The 16,614-nt window shown below is 48.5% G+C and overlaps 1 long non-coding RNA gene across 2 annotated transcripts; it reads right to left on the bottom strand.

Annotated features, from left to right (window-relative positions):
• Positions 1 to 3,162: 3,162 nt before the first annotated feature.
• Positions 3,163 to 16,278, bottom strand: Gm52350. Of its 2 annotated transcripts, XR_003952639.1 has the most exons (4): positions 16,069 to 16,278; positions 11,116 to 11,177; positions 5,647 to 5,878; positions 3,163 to 3,345 (listed from the first exon to the last, which is right to left on the bottom strand). It is a non-coding gene; the product is annotated as a predicted gene, 52350 (long non-coding RNA). The 2 variants fall into 2 exon arrangements; XR_003952640.1 differs by lacking the exons at positions 3,163 to 3,345; positions 5,647 to 5,878 and adding an exon at positions 8,672 to 10,790.
• Between the last annotated feature and the right edge of the window lie 336 nt (positions 16,279 to 16,614).

Raw genomic sequence — 16,614 nt, 5'->3', positions numbered from 1 at the left:
CTAGTTCAATTCCCAGCAATCACATGGTGGCTCATGGCTATCCGTAATGGGATCTGATGCCCTCTTCTGGTGTGTCTGAAGACAGCTACAATGTACTCACATAAAATAAATGAATAAATCTTAAAAAAAAAAAAGTGGCATGTCCCACAGCAGTCACAGGCACAGTTGGAGGGGCCTGAACGGAGTAACACAAATGAGGAGGGGAGAGTCGGGGGCTCTCCTGGGACTGTGTGTGGCTGAGACGGTGGTCAGACCAGCCACCTAGCAGAGAGCAGCTGGCTTTTCAAAAAGCTTTATCTTTCAAACTAAAAAGTTCGGGGGTTGACCCTAGGGTTTTTTTTTTTTTTTTTTTTTTTTTTTTGAAAAAGGTTTTTTTGCTCTGTAGTCCCCTTGGCCTTGACTCTGTGCTAGAATAAAGTCTGTTCTTTTCCTCTCATCGAAAGGAGTACTGTGTCCTTTTGTCCTTTTAAATGTATTCAGAAAATCAACATGCCATCATAATAAAAAAGAAAAAGAAAGATTTATTTTTGTGTATTTGGCGCGCGCGCGTGCGCGCACGCACGCACACACACACACACACACACACACACACACACACACAAGAGCAACCTGAGAAGGACACAAGGCTGCACCGACTCTCCCGGAGGTGGAGTTAAAGATGCTTTAGACCACTCCCAAATGGGTTGCTGGGATGGAAGGAAACTCACAGAGAGCAGCAGATGCTCTAACCACTGAACAACCTCCCTAGCCCCTGCCTTACATGTAAGGACTTCCGAGGGTAGCAAAGCCAGAGCCGCTTTGGGAATGAGCTGCAGCATGGAGAATGAACTAGAGGGGTGAGTTGGGAGTGGGGACACCAAGAGGGGACTGAAGCTGCTGAAGGAGACAGAGCTGGCAGGTGACAGCAGCCCAAGGAGTAGGAGCCAAGTCCCTGGGTGGCTGGGAGGAGAGAGAGGAGACGGGGGACAGGACCGGTCTGCGGCTGAGGAGATGTCTCCTGGTTTGTTCGAGTGAGGGTGTGAGAAGGGGGTTCTGACTTGTGTGTGGAGAGAAGGAGCAGAAGCAAAGGGTGTGGGGGCAGGTACAACAGGTGCCTTAGGGTGTGTCGGGGTTTGGGGGGCTACATTTGAACCCTCGCGTTGCTTTTTATTAGTCGTGCATACTGGAGGAAGACAAAAACCTACAAGCTTCTTTATAAGAGACCCTGCCTCCTCAGATTTCTGAGGAATAAAGAAGACATGTATCTTACTTTGTATCTTACTTTGGGGTTTATAGTGCCGTGATGAAACACCATGACCAAAACGCAAGTTGAGCAGCAGAGGTTTTATTCGGCTTACACTTCCATACTTCTGTTCATCACCAAAGGAAGTCAAACAGGAGCTCACACAGGGCAGGAGTTGAGGCAGAGGCCATGGAACATCTACTTACTACTGGCTCGCTCTTCATGGCTTGCTCAGCCTGCTTTCTTATAGAGCCCAGGACCACCAGCCCAGGGATGTCACCGCCCACAGTGGGCTGGGCCCTCCCCTAATGGCCAATAATTAAGAAAATGTTCTATGTGCTTGCCTACAGCTGGATCTCATAGAGGTGTTTTCTCAGTTGAGGCTCCTTCCTCTCCGATGATAACTCTTGCTTAGGTCAAGTTGACATAAAATCAGCTAGTACACTAAGTCAAGTGCTCAGCACAGTGCCTGGGGGGTGGGGAGTGCTCTGATCCCCAAGGCCAGTGCCTCAGAAATATGCTTGTCCAGAGCAGCTGGGTCATTTGTTCCTGGAACTGGCGTGGGGGATAAGTTATTTCTCTGCTGGTGAACTGAGCCGATTCAAGACAGATTAGATTACATTAAAGGCAGGTTTATTGGGAAGCTGCTCTTGAGTGAGTTCACTGGCCCCAAGGATGGAGGCCAGGGGAGTAGCCATGGTGGGGGTGGGGGTGGGGTGGAGAAGAGAAGGAGAAGAAGAAGAAGGAGTAGAAGAGAGGGACAGAGGGAAGGGGAAAGAGAGGGGAAGAGAGATGGGGGAGGGAGGGAGAAAAGGAGAGGGAGGAAGGAAGGGAGGGAGGGGACAGAGGAGAGAGAGGGAAGAAAGGAGGAAAACAAGGAGAGAGAGAGAGCATGAACGAGCATAATGTTTGGATTATATAGGGAAGAGCCTCTGGGGGAAGGGCAGCTCAGCCACTGGGCTAGAAAGTTCAGGGTTTGGGGCAAGGTATGCCAGATAGGGACTGAGGGATACAGGGAGAACCTGGAGGCTGGGTCTGCTTTGATATGTAAAATATGTACCTCAGTTCCTTCTCCCAGGTCTGGGGAAACCAAAGAGTGGGTAGCATATATGTGCTGAGCCTTGTCCCAAGTGGTTTATGAAGAGTCTTAAAAAGGAGGCACAGGTTGCTAGCATTGATTTCATAAATGGGGGGCTGCCGACCACTCCCAAATCCTTCCTCATCGATGCCAGAAGGTTCCAGTGCTAAGTCTTTGCCCAGTCACCTGGAGATTCAAAATCCTCTAGCTCTCATGGTTTACTGACTGCTCAGATCATCCAGGGACAGAGCAGACTCTGTCCTGCATTGGGAGCACGGAAGGACCGTCTGTCTGTCTGCTGTGGGGACTGCTGAGATGCTCAAGTGCTAAGGCTAAGGTTTGAGTCTCTATCAGCCTACCTCTATCTTATACTCAAAAGCCACCTTAGGGTAAAGATAAACTAGGGTCATTCCTGTATCTCAAGGACTGGGCTCTGCCCTACCTGCAACCTCAACCACAAACTGTTATGGACTGCCCGTTCCAGGAAAGGCAATCATGTCTGTTTCAAAACATTCATAGCCATCTTGCAACCTTCCGTTGGTTTCAAGGTTGTATGGCCATCTATAGCTACCTTGTTATGCCTACCTTGTAACCCTGTCTTTGTTTCTGGAGATCCTGAGAACTAACTTGGTCTGTTTATGAGGTCTGCTTCCACAGCTCTGCCTATTTTGCCCGCCAACCCAACTCCCCTTTTGGAAACCCTACCCATGAGCTATAAAAAGTCTTTTTCTCACACCCAATATTGACCTCTCGAACCCCACCCTGGGGGCTGGCTGGGGTGGCAGTCCGTGTACATGAATAAAAAGGCTTTCTTTAATTAATTGCTTGCTTTAATTAATTGGCTATGATGATTTGGGTCAGTGGTTTTATTTTTTTCCCCTCCCATCTTTGGGATTAACAGTTTCAGGCAGGAAAGCAAGAAAGGACGATGTATCTCAGGGAAATGCCAGGGGCCTGGGTTTCTTGGCCATTTGCATCTTTCTCTGTGCCTGATGCAAGGCCTGCACAGGAGTCATCACTGGAACTCTTGCTGACTGACTGCAATCTGTAAACACAAAGTATTTCCCACAGTTCTCCATTGATATGTGATAGTAAATAGCATGTATAAAATATGAACACTGCTGTTCTTAAAGAAACCATGAGAAAGTTGCTTTAGCTCTTGTTTACTGCTAGTTTATGAAATGTACCCTTCCAGTGAAATTGCCCAAGATAGATGACTTTCTCAGAATAGTTGAGCTAATCTTAAGAAACTACCAATTACTGCAAATTTTACTGCCTCTGTTGTTCTTGCAAGACAGTGGGTCCTGGGCACTAACTGCTGGTCTTGCTACTGTAAAACCCACTTGCTGGAGATAACTGAGGCTTCTACAGGGTGTCTGTTGTAAAATTTAGGCACTGCAGGATGTGAGCTAATTTCACCTCCAAAAGCAGTTACTTTGTAACTTTGTGGCTTTTCCTTTATAAACCTTGTACTTAAAATAAGTCTGTCCCGTGGCTAATATAGCCTGGCTAGTATTCATGGTCCTTGCCAGCATTTAATAAAGCCTCATATTTGTTAAAATTTATTCATGGTTATGGTGACTCTCTGAGTATCCCTAGACCCACAACAAACATTGACCCTTGGCAGTATTAAGAATTTGTTTCCTATAATATGGTCACTGCATAGCTTGCTTTTGGGATCAGACAAGATAAAATGTCATTGGCTTTGATTACAAATCATCTCGGTTCTGTCTTCTCAATCTCTGGTGTATCAGACCACGTGGGTCTGCTGGGTATAAGGGATTCTCATGTCAGTTTTGGGGTCCTCTTTTGCCCGCGTGTTTTAACTACACCGTTCCACGATGGAGTCAGTTTGTGCATCCAAGCTTTTGGAAGCCTTGCCAAAGTTTCTGCTCAGTGAGCAAGCCAAGACTCCCCGGGATGTACTCTGGGGCCCAGCAGAAAGCCATTGCTGAAGGGTCAGGCTGCCTTTCTCTCTGCCACAGCGTATTGTTTCCCCAGTGATGACATGGCTGGAATGTGGCTCATCTCTTTGCAGCACTCCCTTGAATTAATAAAGGGGGATGCATAACAACCCCTGCAGGACAATGAGAAGCCAACGAGGAGGCTTGCAAACACCCTGACACTCTCTGTGGTGAGCAGGCACTTAGTTGGGAAGAGTTGAGGGCTGCAGTTCTCCTTCCTGAGGTGGCTTCGGGGACATAGGGTGGGTTATAAACTGAAGCCACCAGTTTCTTAAAACACTTGCGTGTGGCAGACCAAGGAAGGGGTGGGTGGTGGCTTTCTGGGGACATCTCTGAGAGGTGGCTGAGTCAAGACATTGGAGTAAAGATGGCAAAATTTTGTAAAATCCAATCAGTTTCAGACAGAGAACAATTCCGGAGAGGGGAAAAGAAAATCATAGTTTCTGACCAGGTGTAGTGACACAAGCTGATGGCACCATCACGGGGAGGTGGAGGCAGGAAGATCCTGAATTTGGGGCCAGCCTGGGCTCACATTATGTCACACTTTCCCCAGACACTCCAAAGGGGGGAAATTTTTCAGGATTCTGACTTTTAAGGAAGCTACACCATAGGTCATTGAGTGGAGCCACACGTGAGGTCTGGTGGCTCCGATGACTGGTGGGTTTATGGGATTTCTGAGTGAGTCCCACAGGTCTGTGGTGGAGACCGAAGGCCCTGAGGTCTTCTAGAGCCACCCCATGAAATGAGTCTAGCAGACTAATTTGTCCCCACCAGCTGGTAGCCCTAGAACGTAATGTTCTCAGCCTTGGCTTGGGTCGTGACAAGAATTTTTCTTCCTAGAGTCGATGCCAATCCCTTTTGAAATAAAGCAACTACTGTCTCAGAACGGCCTATACCCAGCGGCAGAGTCTCCCTGTACTTGGAAGGGAGGAAGGAAGGCATTAGATAAAAACAAAGACCAAGAAAACAGCAGAAGTTCCTCCAATCTTCCTGGTCACTGACCCTCTCTGGAGGCGCCACTCTCTGCTCCTTCTCTGTGTCACAGTGTAGGTTACATCCCTCCCAGCCCCTTAATCCTGGATTTCACAGTCACCGATCCTATAGAGTCAACTTTTCTCCATTAATCTTTTCTCCTTCTCCAGCCTGGCCTCTTCCACATACATGGGTTATGCCTCTTTAAAGCATGGGTACCACACAGCTGTTTCATCCACGACACAACATACAAACCCTGTTTCATTCACTATACAGCATACAAACCATCAGCTCTGCTTCTCAGTGGACAGCCTTTTTGAGCTGATGCAGTTCTTTCCAGATGCCCTTGGGTGAACAGACTCAAAACTCCCATCCTCCTCTCCCCTCCCACTTTTGAGGTAGGGGCTTACTGTGTAGCTCAGCCTGGCCTCAGATTTATGCTTCCCTTGCTCAGCCTCCCGAGTGATGAGATTACAGGTTTGCACACTCTGTTGCTTCCATGTTTAAGCTTCAGCAAGAGGTAATACGTTCCTGTCGACAACTTGGGTTTTTGATGGCCAGCCTGCGGGATGGTTCTGTGGGATGGCTACAGAATGAGGGGTTCGTTGGTGTCCGTGTGGTTACCCATCATCCTGAACATCACTGGGAGAAGGGGGTGGGGAAGGTGGGGGGTGGGGAGGGAAAGGAAGAAGGGAGAAAGAGTCGTGTGATTAGAATTGTCCCTCCCTACTCCGAGAGTGAGCTTTGAGCACTACTTTGTCCAGATTCGTCTCCCTTACATAATGGCGCGCTGTTGGGGTTGGGTTATGGCCGGTTCCTCTCAAGGATGCCCTGAAAGCAAACTCAATTTAGGAAATAATCTTGCTCTTTCCAGGAGATCTGGCTGAGGTGAGACACCTTTAGCAGAGCACTGACCCAAAGGTCAGAGAGGGTCTTGACAAGAAGTGATGGCCAGGGAAAGGCTGGGCAGGGGAGGAGGCGCCCCGAGAGGGTTTTAGGAGCCCATGGAGCCAGCCACAGCTTTCTGTGCTTAGCCCCAGTTCTCTGAAGGGAAGAAGTCAAGCCCCCCCCTCGCCCCCCCCCCCCCCCGTGCTCCCAGGAACTATTCCACCAGTCATAGACCATGAAGTACATGGAGTGGTGGGAGAAAGGGCAAGGGAACCATCAGGGACTGTGTGGTCTGAATAGTTCTCACCCTGGGGGGACAGAGGTTGCTGAGTGACTATAATTGTCCCCATTGGCAAAGCATGACCAAGGCCTATGGGAGCAGTTTCTTACTCTCCACCCACACTCTGAGCACACACTCCACCTGCCTGCTGCTTCTGGCTTCTGAGCAGCTGGGATAACTCCTTAGAAGGTCATCTGGAGGCTGCTCTCTTCCAGCACACTCTCCTCTCCCATTTTCCTCTGGGCATACTTCTTCCTCCTACTCAACGCCACTTCTGGCTCCAGCCTGGGTCATGCTTCCTGCTTCCTGTCTCCAGAGGCAGACATCTGCCCAAAGGATTCACTTTAGGGGGATTTCCTTGCTATGTTTTCTCTTTAACCGTGTTCATGGTTCAAACAGCAGCATTCTCGTAAGGACCGTCTCCAGGTCAAAGGTGTCTAGATTGAGTGTATCCATTCTAACTTCTCCCCAGGGTGTATCCTATTCTGGACAGACACTTCCCTGTCCCACCCTGTCTCCCCTGCTCCAGCCTACCTCCTAGGAAGGTGTGTGTGTGTCTTTAGTGTGAGTGTGTAACACAATCAAGCATACACTCACTCTTCTTGTGTGGTGTTTGTACTGTGGGATCTAGTCCTGACCTGTCCACTCTGTCTCAGCCTCTCCTCTCAGAGTTTCATGTCCCATATTACAACAGATGGCTTGAACTATATGCACTTCACCAGGCTCCTGCCCAGCACTTAGACCCTCTAACTTTGTTCCTCGGCCCTGTCTCTTGGGTTGTGCGCTAGCCAGGTTCTCCAGAGAAACAGAACCAACAGAATGTGTATGTAGACAGGTTTATTTTAATAAGGAAGTGGCTCACATAATTGAGGCTGGTAGTCCAAAATCTGCAGTTAGCCAGTATGTGAAGACCTGATTAGCTGATTTTTGAACAGTAGTTAGGTGGCAGTGGCTGCCTCTCTGGTGTATCATGTGCGTGTGTGTGTGTGTGTGTGTGTGTGTGTGTGTGTGTGTGTGTGTGTTGTCTCTGTGCATCTCGTTTTTTTTCTCAATCATTCTTTTCTTTTGTGTTTTTTTCCTCTCCCTCCTCTTCCTTTTTCTCCTCCATCTTTTAAAAAAATCCTCCTTGTTGTGTGTGGTGGTGCACTCCTTTAATCCCAGCAGAGGCAGGTGGGTCTCTATGAGTTCAAGGCTAGCCTAGTCTACAAAGCAGGTTCCAGGACAGCCAGAGCTGTTACACAGAGAAACCTTATCTCAAAATAAATAAATAAATAAATAAATAAATAAATAAATAAATAAATAAATAAATAAAGTTCTCCTGTCTCAGCCTCCAGAGTTGCTGAGATTACTGGTCCAGTATGAGTAGCCTTCCCCCCCACCCCCTTTTTACAGTTCATGCCATTGTCACAGTTTGAATATATCTATGTGTTGGCAATTTAATCCCAAGTTAATATGTTAATATATTTCGAGGTAAGATTAGAATCAGATAAGGCCATCAGTGTGGGACCCACGGTGACAGCAGTAGAGTCCTACCTGCTGCTCTGTGTGCCTGCAAGAGACCTTTCTTCCTTTTTTTTTTTTTTTGGAAACATGTAGAATAATATTATCTATGGCCTTACAATCTGATCATCTTCTTCTGTGAAATTATCCCCCATGGCCTGGTTATTGTCCTCCCTTGACCCTGAGAGCTGATCTGCTAATATCTTCACACTGAGTACAGACTGTGCCTCAGAGGAAAGGAAGGAAGGTCTCTTTCTGAAAGACCTGTGAAGGCCGCTCAGAAAAACTCTACTCCTGAGCCTCACAGCAAAGCCCAAGAGGATGCCAGGGACCATGGAATTTACCCTACTTATTTATCTTTTTGTAGGTGTTTCACAGCACACTACAAAGATAACGTGAATTAAGCCACTTTCACGGTGCTAAGACTAAAACATGAACTATAGAAATGATGCACAGGGGACCCTTCATATTTATTCCAAAAACAAGAGAGATAGGTACGAATTGTAGCAGATGTTCCAAGTGAAATTCTTGAAGATGGGCTAGTATGAACATCAGAAGTAAAGCATATTATATTTAATTTGATTAATGGAAAAGTAACTCGCCCCTTTCTTAGATATTCAAGAGATTTGTTGAAAATACAGATTCTAAATTTCCCATGTTTTCTTCTCCCTAACGCGTGCCATTTCTACTTCTACTCTCTTTTAAAATACATTTTTAGATATATTTTAGTTGAGAATTACACACACACACTATATATATCATATCCACCCCTTCCCTTGCAACTTCTCCCAGACTCCCTACACCGTGACTTCCTCCCAACTTTAGCTTTTCATAACACACAATACAATTAGTGCTATCTGTGTGTGCATGGGTGTAGGGCCAGCCACTGGAGCTCGGGGAACCTACCAGGGCCACACCCCTGCAGAAATATACTTGCCCTTCCCAAAGGCCATTAACTGCCAGTAGCTCCCGTGCTGGAGGTGGGGCCCTCAAGAGATTTATAATCTCATGTTGTAGCTTTCAACTTCCTTATCTGCATTTCCTCTCCTATAAAACTAGGGATAATTTGTGGGATTCAATAGATAGTGGGCTGAGTGCCTGCCATATAGGAGAGGTTTTGTAAGGGGTGCGGGAAGGTACTGGCTCCTGGGTTTCCTTCCTACCTCCCCATACATTCTCAGAGCCAAGTTCGCAACAAGTAATCTGTCTTGCTTCATGGTGTGGTTTTCTGTCTCTCCTTTTTATTTGCGTTTGGCTCATTGGCCAGACTCAAGCATACAGTCTCCTATCTGACAACTCACACTGGGGTGACCTTTGATTTTATTTCCTACTCTCCAGTTTTACAACCTCCTGTACCAGCTTCTGCTGCCTGTCAGTCCTGTTGGTGGGAGCGGGTCTTAGTATTTCTCCTGGGTTGGCTCCTTCATTCCCTCAGTTATTTTTTTCTCCCATGTAAGGCTAAGATCCAGGATCAGTCCTGATTAAGACAATGGGGAACTACAAGGCTTAGCCTGAGCCCACACATCTGTGGTACCCTTGCCCCTGTGGCCACATGCCTACCTTAAGAATAAAGCAGAAAAGTCGACAACATTCGTTTGCTTCACCCAGCTGCTATGACCTAAGACTTACTACAGATCACTTCACAGCGGGACATAGGACAGTTTTGGCAAATAGCAGCCTCAATAAAAACAAGGCTGTGCTTCCGTGAGCCCAGGCCTCTCTAGGAGGAGCTGTGGGTGACTATTTTTCACATTATCCATGGCAAGTGAACTCAAGAGTGAGCAGGAAGTGCTGGTTGGATGATACTTCTCTGGAGTAGTTCTGGTTTGCTCGGTCTATCCATGTCCGGATCCCAGGGTTGCTCATGGCCATCAGTAAGATTCATTCATTTTCCTAGAGCTAACTTGTAGTTACTAATTCCTTGTACAGAGTAGGGGAACCTGCCATCAAAATCTCAAGTAAGCATCTCTTCTGTCTCTGTCTCTGTCTCTGTCTCTGTCTCTGTCTCTGTGTGTCTTTCTCAATCACTCTCTCTGTGTCTCCCTCTCTCTGTCTCTCTCTCTCCTGCTTTTATGCTTCCGACTTGGAAAGACTACAGTAGGGCCCAAGAAAAAGATTCGTGTTTCTTGGGCTAACCACATGATTCTGGCCTCACGGGCATGGGAGACAGGAGCTTCAAATTTACGGTGGAGCCCAGGCTGGCCTTTAGCTTTTGACACTCATCTGTCTCAGCCTTCTGATTATTGGAATTATTATTAACAATAATGACTCAACCATTAGTATATTATACTAGTTGTTGGAGAAATGGGAAGGTTTTAAAATTGCTATACTGAAATGAAACTGAAAGCAATAGACAGCATATCTTTTACTCTACTGGGAAGTCAGGATAGGAGGAAACTTTGTAGCTATGAGGGCTTACTCTGAAGAAAATCTGACAGACCTCAAATAAATAACTTTATGATGTACCTCCAGGTCTTAGAAAAATACAAATAAGCCTAACTAATCCCAGAGCAGTAGACTGAAGGAAATAATAAAGATCAGGGCAGAAATCTCTGAAACGGAGACTAAAAAGAACAGTAGGCAGAATGGGTGAGGCAAACTTCAGAGAGAAAGAAGGAAGACAAACTCTTAGTGGATCTAATGCTTCCATGGCTGGCTGGTTTGGAAAGGATGGTTCACGGGTGTTTGTTTTGTCTTTGGATTCTGGTCCCTGTTTGTCTCCCTCCCTCCCTGAGGAAGCTAAGAGAGCAGTTGAGTGAAGCCCTCCCAGGACTCCAGGACATCGAGCTGAGAGAGGAAGCATGCCCGGTGGTAAGGTCTTCTTCGGTCTGTACACCTGCTTGGTGGAGTTGTAGGTGGCTCTCTAGGGGCTTGTGTAAAATCCCTCTGGAAGGAAAGCAGTGAAATTAGCTGTGAGGAATGCCAACAAGGGCCAGCACTATAGCTGCCTTCTGTTTTGGGTCCTGGCTTCCCCTGGGAAACGGGCGTGTAATAATAAAAGGCACAGAATTGGCAAACTGTTCAGTGCGGCTGCTGATGCTGGCGTAGGCCTGCGAGGGCTCTGAGCCAGACTCTAGGGACTGACATTGTGCCTGGGTTGTCCTGGCTGTTGCTGGCAAACCAAGTGTGAGCATTTCTCAGGGAGTCCTGGAGTGGTGACTCCGGACTCTCCCGAGACCTTGGATTCCTTCACGCCATTTAACTCACTCACCTGTGGGTCAGGTGTTGCTATACCCCTTGCGCCTTGGCTGTCTGGCGGTCCTTCTCCTTGCCCTGGAAGATACACATCACTTTGGATTACTGTAGTCTGAAGCTTTCTGTCCTCACAACAGGGGTGTGGGGTACAAGATGGGACAAAGGGGCCTTTTGGAGATTACCACAGTGCACAGGCAGCTCCCTGCCGTGACCTGGGTCCTGACTTGCTCCTGAGCCTTGGACACAGAGCTCATGGGGACAGATTATACGTTTTCACACCGGCCCCTGACTTCCTGCGTGAAAAATTCACACTTCACCTTGCTTTTCAAATTGTCTATCTTGCCTGCCTTGTCTCCTGTGGATCTTCTTGGTCTTTTGAGTCTTCTTAACTCCTCCCTCCGCTTTGGTCAGTCTGAAGATAAGACCTTTCCTATAAGCCCCTCGTGGACCATCTATGGCCAATTTCGTTCTTCTCCCATTCTATCTTTCCTCCTTTTTGCCTGGGGTTTGGATGGAGCCTTGTGGTAAGGCACTCTATCCCCAACTTCCCTTAGATAGATCCAGCCTCCTTCATCTTTATTTAGTAGCTCTATTGTCTATGTTCTACAAGTACCCTGTGATGAAGACACACTTCTGCTGGCTCCTCTTGAATCCCATTGCTCCCAGCTTTTATTGACTACTTTGCCCATTGTCAGGAAACGGAAGCCTCACGTGAGCAGAGTCTATTATCACAGCTGGGTCAAAGAGGACAAGGGAAGAGCCCTGGGTACTCAGTAGTACCCCTACACTGGTGCAGGCTAGCTTCCCGGGACTGCCTGGTCGCTCCAGGTTTCTCTATGATCATGGGATGTCAGGGGGAACATCTGCAAAGGCCAATGCAAAGAAGATTGCCGCTGGTGGGTAATCCTAAAGAAAAGAATTCCTGGACCGATATGATCCATGGACTCATTCTTTTGTCCAGTCAGCCCTTCCTTTCTGGTAAATCCACGGAGTGCCAATGTAGTAGTCCATGGTCCCTAGGAGCCTGCCAGCTTGCTGGAGAGATGACATGCGAAGCAACAAGACCGTGAGCCACATCAGGATGTAATCACGTGGCTCTTAACTTGGTCCAAACCCTGGACTGAAGAGGTCAGAGAAGGATTATGGGAGTGTGTGTGGGTCTACAGGAAAAGCATGTTCCTGTTTCTTGAAGGAAGGGTAGAATTTAGACATGTGGAAAGACTTCTACACTGAAAATTGAGCAAGCCTTCGTCTCCATAGAGAGCAGAGCATGTTCTGAGGGCAGCGGGACGAGGGGCTGGCCCATGTAAATGTTGGCTCTGTGTCGCCGCTCTGGAGGCATCAGGGCCTCCAGGCCAACACTGGCCATTCCAGACCTTGTCTGGGAATTGCTTTGGTAACCAAAAAAGCACTCAGAGGCCTGCTGGGGCTCGCTTGCCTCTTCCCATGCCCACCCCCTCTGGCCCCCTAAGCCCCATCCAAACCACTCTTGTCTTGCTCCAGGCCCAGGGGCGGCAAGAGAAGCTAGAAAGGCAAAGAAAACTGTTTGATTTTCTGAAGCTTACTGGACCAGCCAGGTGGAAGGCGGCCAGAGAGGCAGCAGCTGGTGACAGCCTGCCCGCTTTAGATAGCAGGGAGCTACTCCAGGGAACAATTGGGGAGAAGCAGGGGTGGCCGGTCAGGGAACACGGGCCAGTGGAATTCTGAACAAGGTCAAAGTCCAATTTGGTAGAGTGCTTTATTTCCAATTTAAATCTCATCTTTTCTCCCAGAGGGTCTGCCGCCCCTGCAGAAGAGGCCAGAAGTGCCGCAGGGAAATTTGCATCGAAAGACTACAGGCACTGAGCACCCTGGCGGGGCTGTAGTCTGTCCACTGCCTAGCCTGCACACCTTTGCAGCAAATTCAGAAAGTGCTGCTTGGCCTAGAACTGGTTCCTTGTTTGCTTAGGGATGGGAAAGTCACGAGCAAAACCTTTCTGCTGCTTTCAGTCTGGGGGAGGATCCCGGGGCATCCAGGGCATGCAGGTGGTGGATGGGTGGGGTTCCACAAGGTGCAGATGCTATGCTGTGCATTTGTTTGTTTATGTGTTTATTTATTTTTAAAGACAGGGCTTCACTCTGTAGCTCTAGCTGGCCTAGGACTCACGGCGATTGGGCTGCCTTTGCCTTCTAGGTACTGGGATTAAAGGTGTGCATTATCAACAAGTCCTGCCGTGTGCTTCGCCTTTTTAAAAATCTGGGCTGGAGGAAATTATCAAGAGAAACAAAGTCGCACGATGGAAGGTGGGCAGAAAATTTCCAGGGGCCTGACTGGAATCTGGGGGGTAATACAGTGTAGAATGCAGCAATAGAGAAGGCTGATTTCTGGGGTAACCCCAGGGGGTCTGAAGGATGGGTCCTGTGACTCCGCTTGACTAATTGCAGGTCTGTGCTTCAGTCTTAAAGCAGGTTCTTGTTACCTGATCCCTGGGGGGCTCAGACGTCTTTTTCTTCTTGTTGTTGTTTTTGGTTTTTCCAGACAGAGTTTCTCTGTGTAGCCCTGGCTGTCCTGGAACTCACTCTGTAGACCAGGCTGGCCTTGAACTCAGAAATCCACCTGTCTCTGCCTCCCTAGTGCTGGGATTAAAGGCGTGCGCCACCACACCTGGCTCAGAAGTCAGTAGCACTCCATTTCCCCTCCACACGAGCATCTCTGTTACCCCAGGACAAGGAAAAGGCGAGGAGGAAAAGCTCTCACCAGGGGACCCCTTGTGCTGGTCTCTTCTGACTCCCTTTACACCCTTACTGGATAACCAGGCTTTGGTGCAAAGATGGGCTTCAAGCCTAGGCGCTTTCTGCTGTTTGATTAGTTGTACTGGCTTGTCTATGAGAAGAGGGAGTGCACCGTTGTGCCATTTACATACTGTGCCGGGGGTCACGGGGCTAATGACCTTCCTCCAGCGAGATTGGCTCACTGGTACCCTCAAAGGTAAGGCCTATTACAATTACCTGCCTGTTTGTTGGATGGGGATGTAAGGACTGGGTTACCTAACACCCTTTGCCCAGGAGCTCTGAAATAATTCCCTCTCCCTCTCCCTCTCCCTCTTTCTCTCCTCCCCTCCTTCCCTTTCCCTTTCCTTCCTCTTCCTTCTCTCTTTTCTCCTGCAGGCACTAGGAGATACCTTCTATGCAGCATGCAGCTAACTCAGAGGTCCACCTGGCTTGGCTGGCCTGAGCCGCCTTCCATGATGCAAGGTGCTCCCTTGAGTTTCCACTGTGGCCTCAGCAGCTCACAGCTCTGCTGTTGAAGTGGCAGAGAGGGGACACTGTGGCATTGTCTTTTCTCTTTGTGAGGAGATAAGAAATGCCCCTAAACTGAATATCGCAAAAAGACACCCTGTGAGGGTCATCAAAGATGCACCTGGTTTCGCGGGGCTGGTGCGGGTGCGGGGCGAGGGTTTGTTAGTGCCTACTGCTGCCAGGAGGTCTGGAAGAACAGTTACACAGAGAGAGGCGCTAGATGACTGGGCTCAAATTCCCTGTGAGGTCACACTCGCACTTGGGAAAACCCAGCCCTCCTCGGGCCTGCTTGCCATTTGATTCGCAAGTGGCAGGAATTTTGCGGGAGCTCTCTTTTCCAAACAGATATCCTAGTTGCTCCAGAGGCTCAGGGCTTAATGGAGAAAAGCCACCGGTTGCCCTTTATGACAGCTTATTGTCCTACTAACAGTCTTGTCCACCCTTACCTGGCTCTGCTGTGACTCAGGCTTTCCTGAACTGGCCCACTGTCATCCCCACCCCTCAACCCTCCTGACACACATACTTCATTCATCTGTGATGCTTTCCAGGCCATGGGTCCCATGTATCCTCTACAACACATGTGTGCGATGCCTGCTTCCTAGATACCAATCGAATGCTGCCGACCCCTCTGGATCCAATTCTTAGAGAACTTCCTCATCTGGAAAGAACTGCTCTGTATCCCTCCAGGTGGCTCTTGAGAGAGATAATTCAAGAGCCAGGTGTGGCAGTATAGACCTGTAAGCCCAGCCCTCTAGAGGCTGAGGCAGGAGGATCAAAAGCTCAGGGCCAAGTCTGGGTAACAGACTGAGTTCAATGTTAGCTTGTGCCATGGTGTGTGAGAGTATAAACCAGTGATTCATCTCCATCCCGGGTGTTATGCTGGCATGAAGAGGGAGCCCGGGGAGATGCTGACATTCTCCATTGTGAATGTGTCTCTCTGCTTTGGATGGGCCATTTCTTCTGTACATGGGATTATAACTATGTATGTACTTATGTACGAATGTATGTATGTATGTATGTATGTATGTATGATTTGGACAGGGTCTTACTATGTAGCCCAGGCTAGACTAGAATTTGCCATCTCTGTGCCATCATATGCCAGCTGAGATATGAGCCATCACAAACTTTTGAGCTCATTAGAAGGGGCATCCGGCACATGTCATATCTCTCTACTAGTCACAGACGGCCCAGGAACATGTCCATGTAGGTTTCAGTGATGTGACGGATACATTTTGGTAATGAGAGATTTGAAAGTGCGTTTCTTTCTGCTTTGGCCACTCCCACTTTTCACTGTTTCCTGCTCTCTTGGATGGCCACGCCCACACATTCTGCTCTCTTCCTTTCTTTGTCCCACCTGGCGCTGTCTGTTTTTGCTGGGGCACGACTGAAGTCTGCTTTGTCAGTCACACTCCGATCTAGACTGCTCAGGTCTGGAAGACGAGTCTTAATTTATTATCTTGTTTCTCAAGAAGTACCATTCTCTGATGCTATCAAAGAACCCAGTGCCTCCCCCATGCTAGGCAAGGAGGGCTCTGTGCCTACAGCCCACTGACCCTTCTCTGAGCCCCTTTCATGTTGTTTAAACATGACTTAAGTGCTCTCTGTAGATGCAATATACCTGCTTTTCTAGTGAAATCACAAACATGTAAGGTCTGCTTCCTGCAATATAACATACGTGTCCTCCTCATACCTCCGGAGCAGCCTGTGCCATGCCAAGCATTCTGTAGGCGAGCCTCCAGCTTCGTTGACTAATTCTTTGGTTTCCAAGTTTGTTCATCGGAGAATGATGTTGGCACTCCTCCAGCTTCTTGGAAAACTGGTCTTTTTGCCTTGGCAGCTTTGTTGCTTTCCGTGCCCAAGAAGACGGCAGCTCTACTCACGGCCTGCTTCTCCTCCCTGGCCCACAGGCTGCTTGCTTTGGCCTAGAACCAGGGGGACAGCCCACAGCAAAGGGCAAGTCACTTTTCCATCCCGCCTGGGAACTGGCTAGAGGAGAGGGAGCTATCTGGTCCCAGCCCCCCATGTTAGGGAGACTGAGGGGCTTCTGGGGAGTGTAGAGATTCCCCTACACCTCCTCTCATGGATGAACTGACCTGACATGTCTGAGGAGGCCCAGCTGAGAAGAGGAGAGAGAACTGCTCAGAGCAGTGTCATAGCCGTAGCTCATCCGGGGCTCATTCTGGGAGTCCCTCTCTCCTCTCTTCCCACCTCTGCTCCTCGTCCTTAGTCCTTCATT

Source organism: Mus musculus, chromosome 18 (genome assembly GCF_000001635.26).
Source record: "Mus musculus strain C57BL/6J chromosome 18, GRCm38.p6 C57BL/6J".
Lineage (NCBI taxonomy): Eukaryota > Metazoa > Chordata > Mammalia > Rodentia > Muridae > Mus > Mus musculus.
Note: the sequence above shows the minus strand (reverse complement) of the source record. Positions and strands in the feature narration are given on the sequence as shown.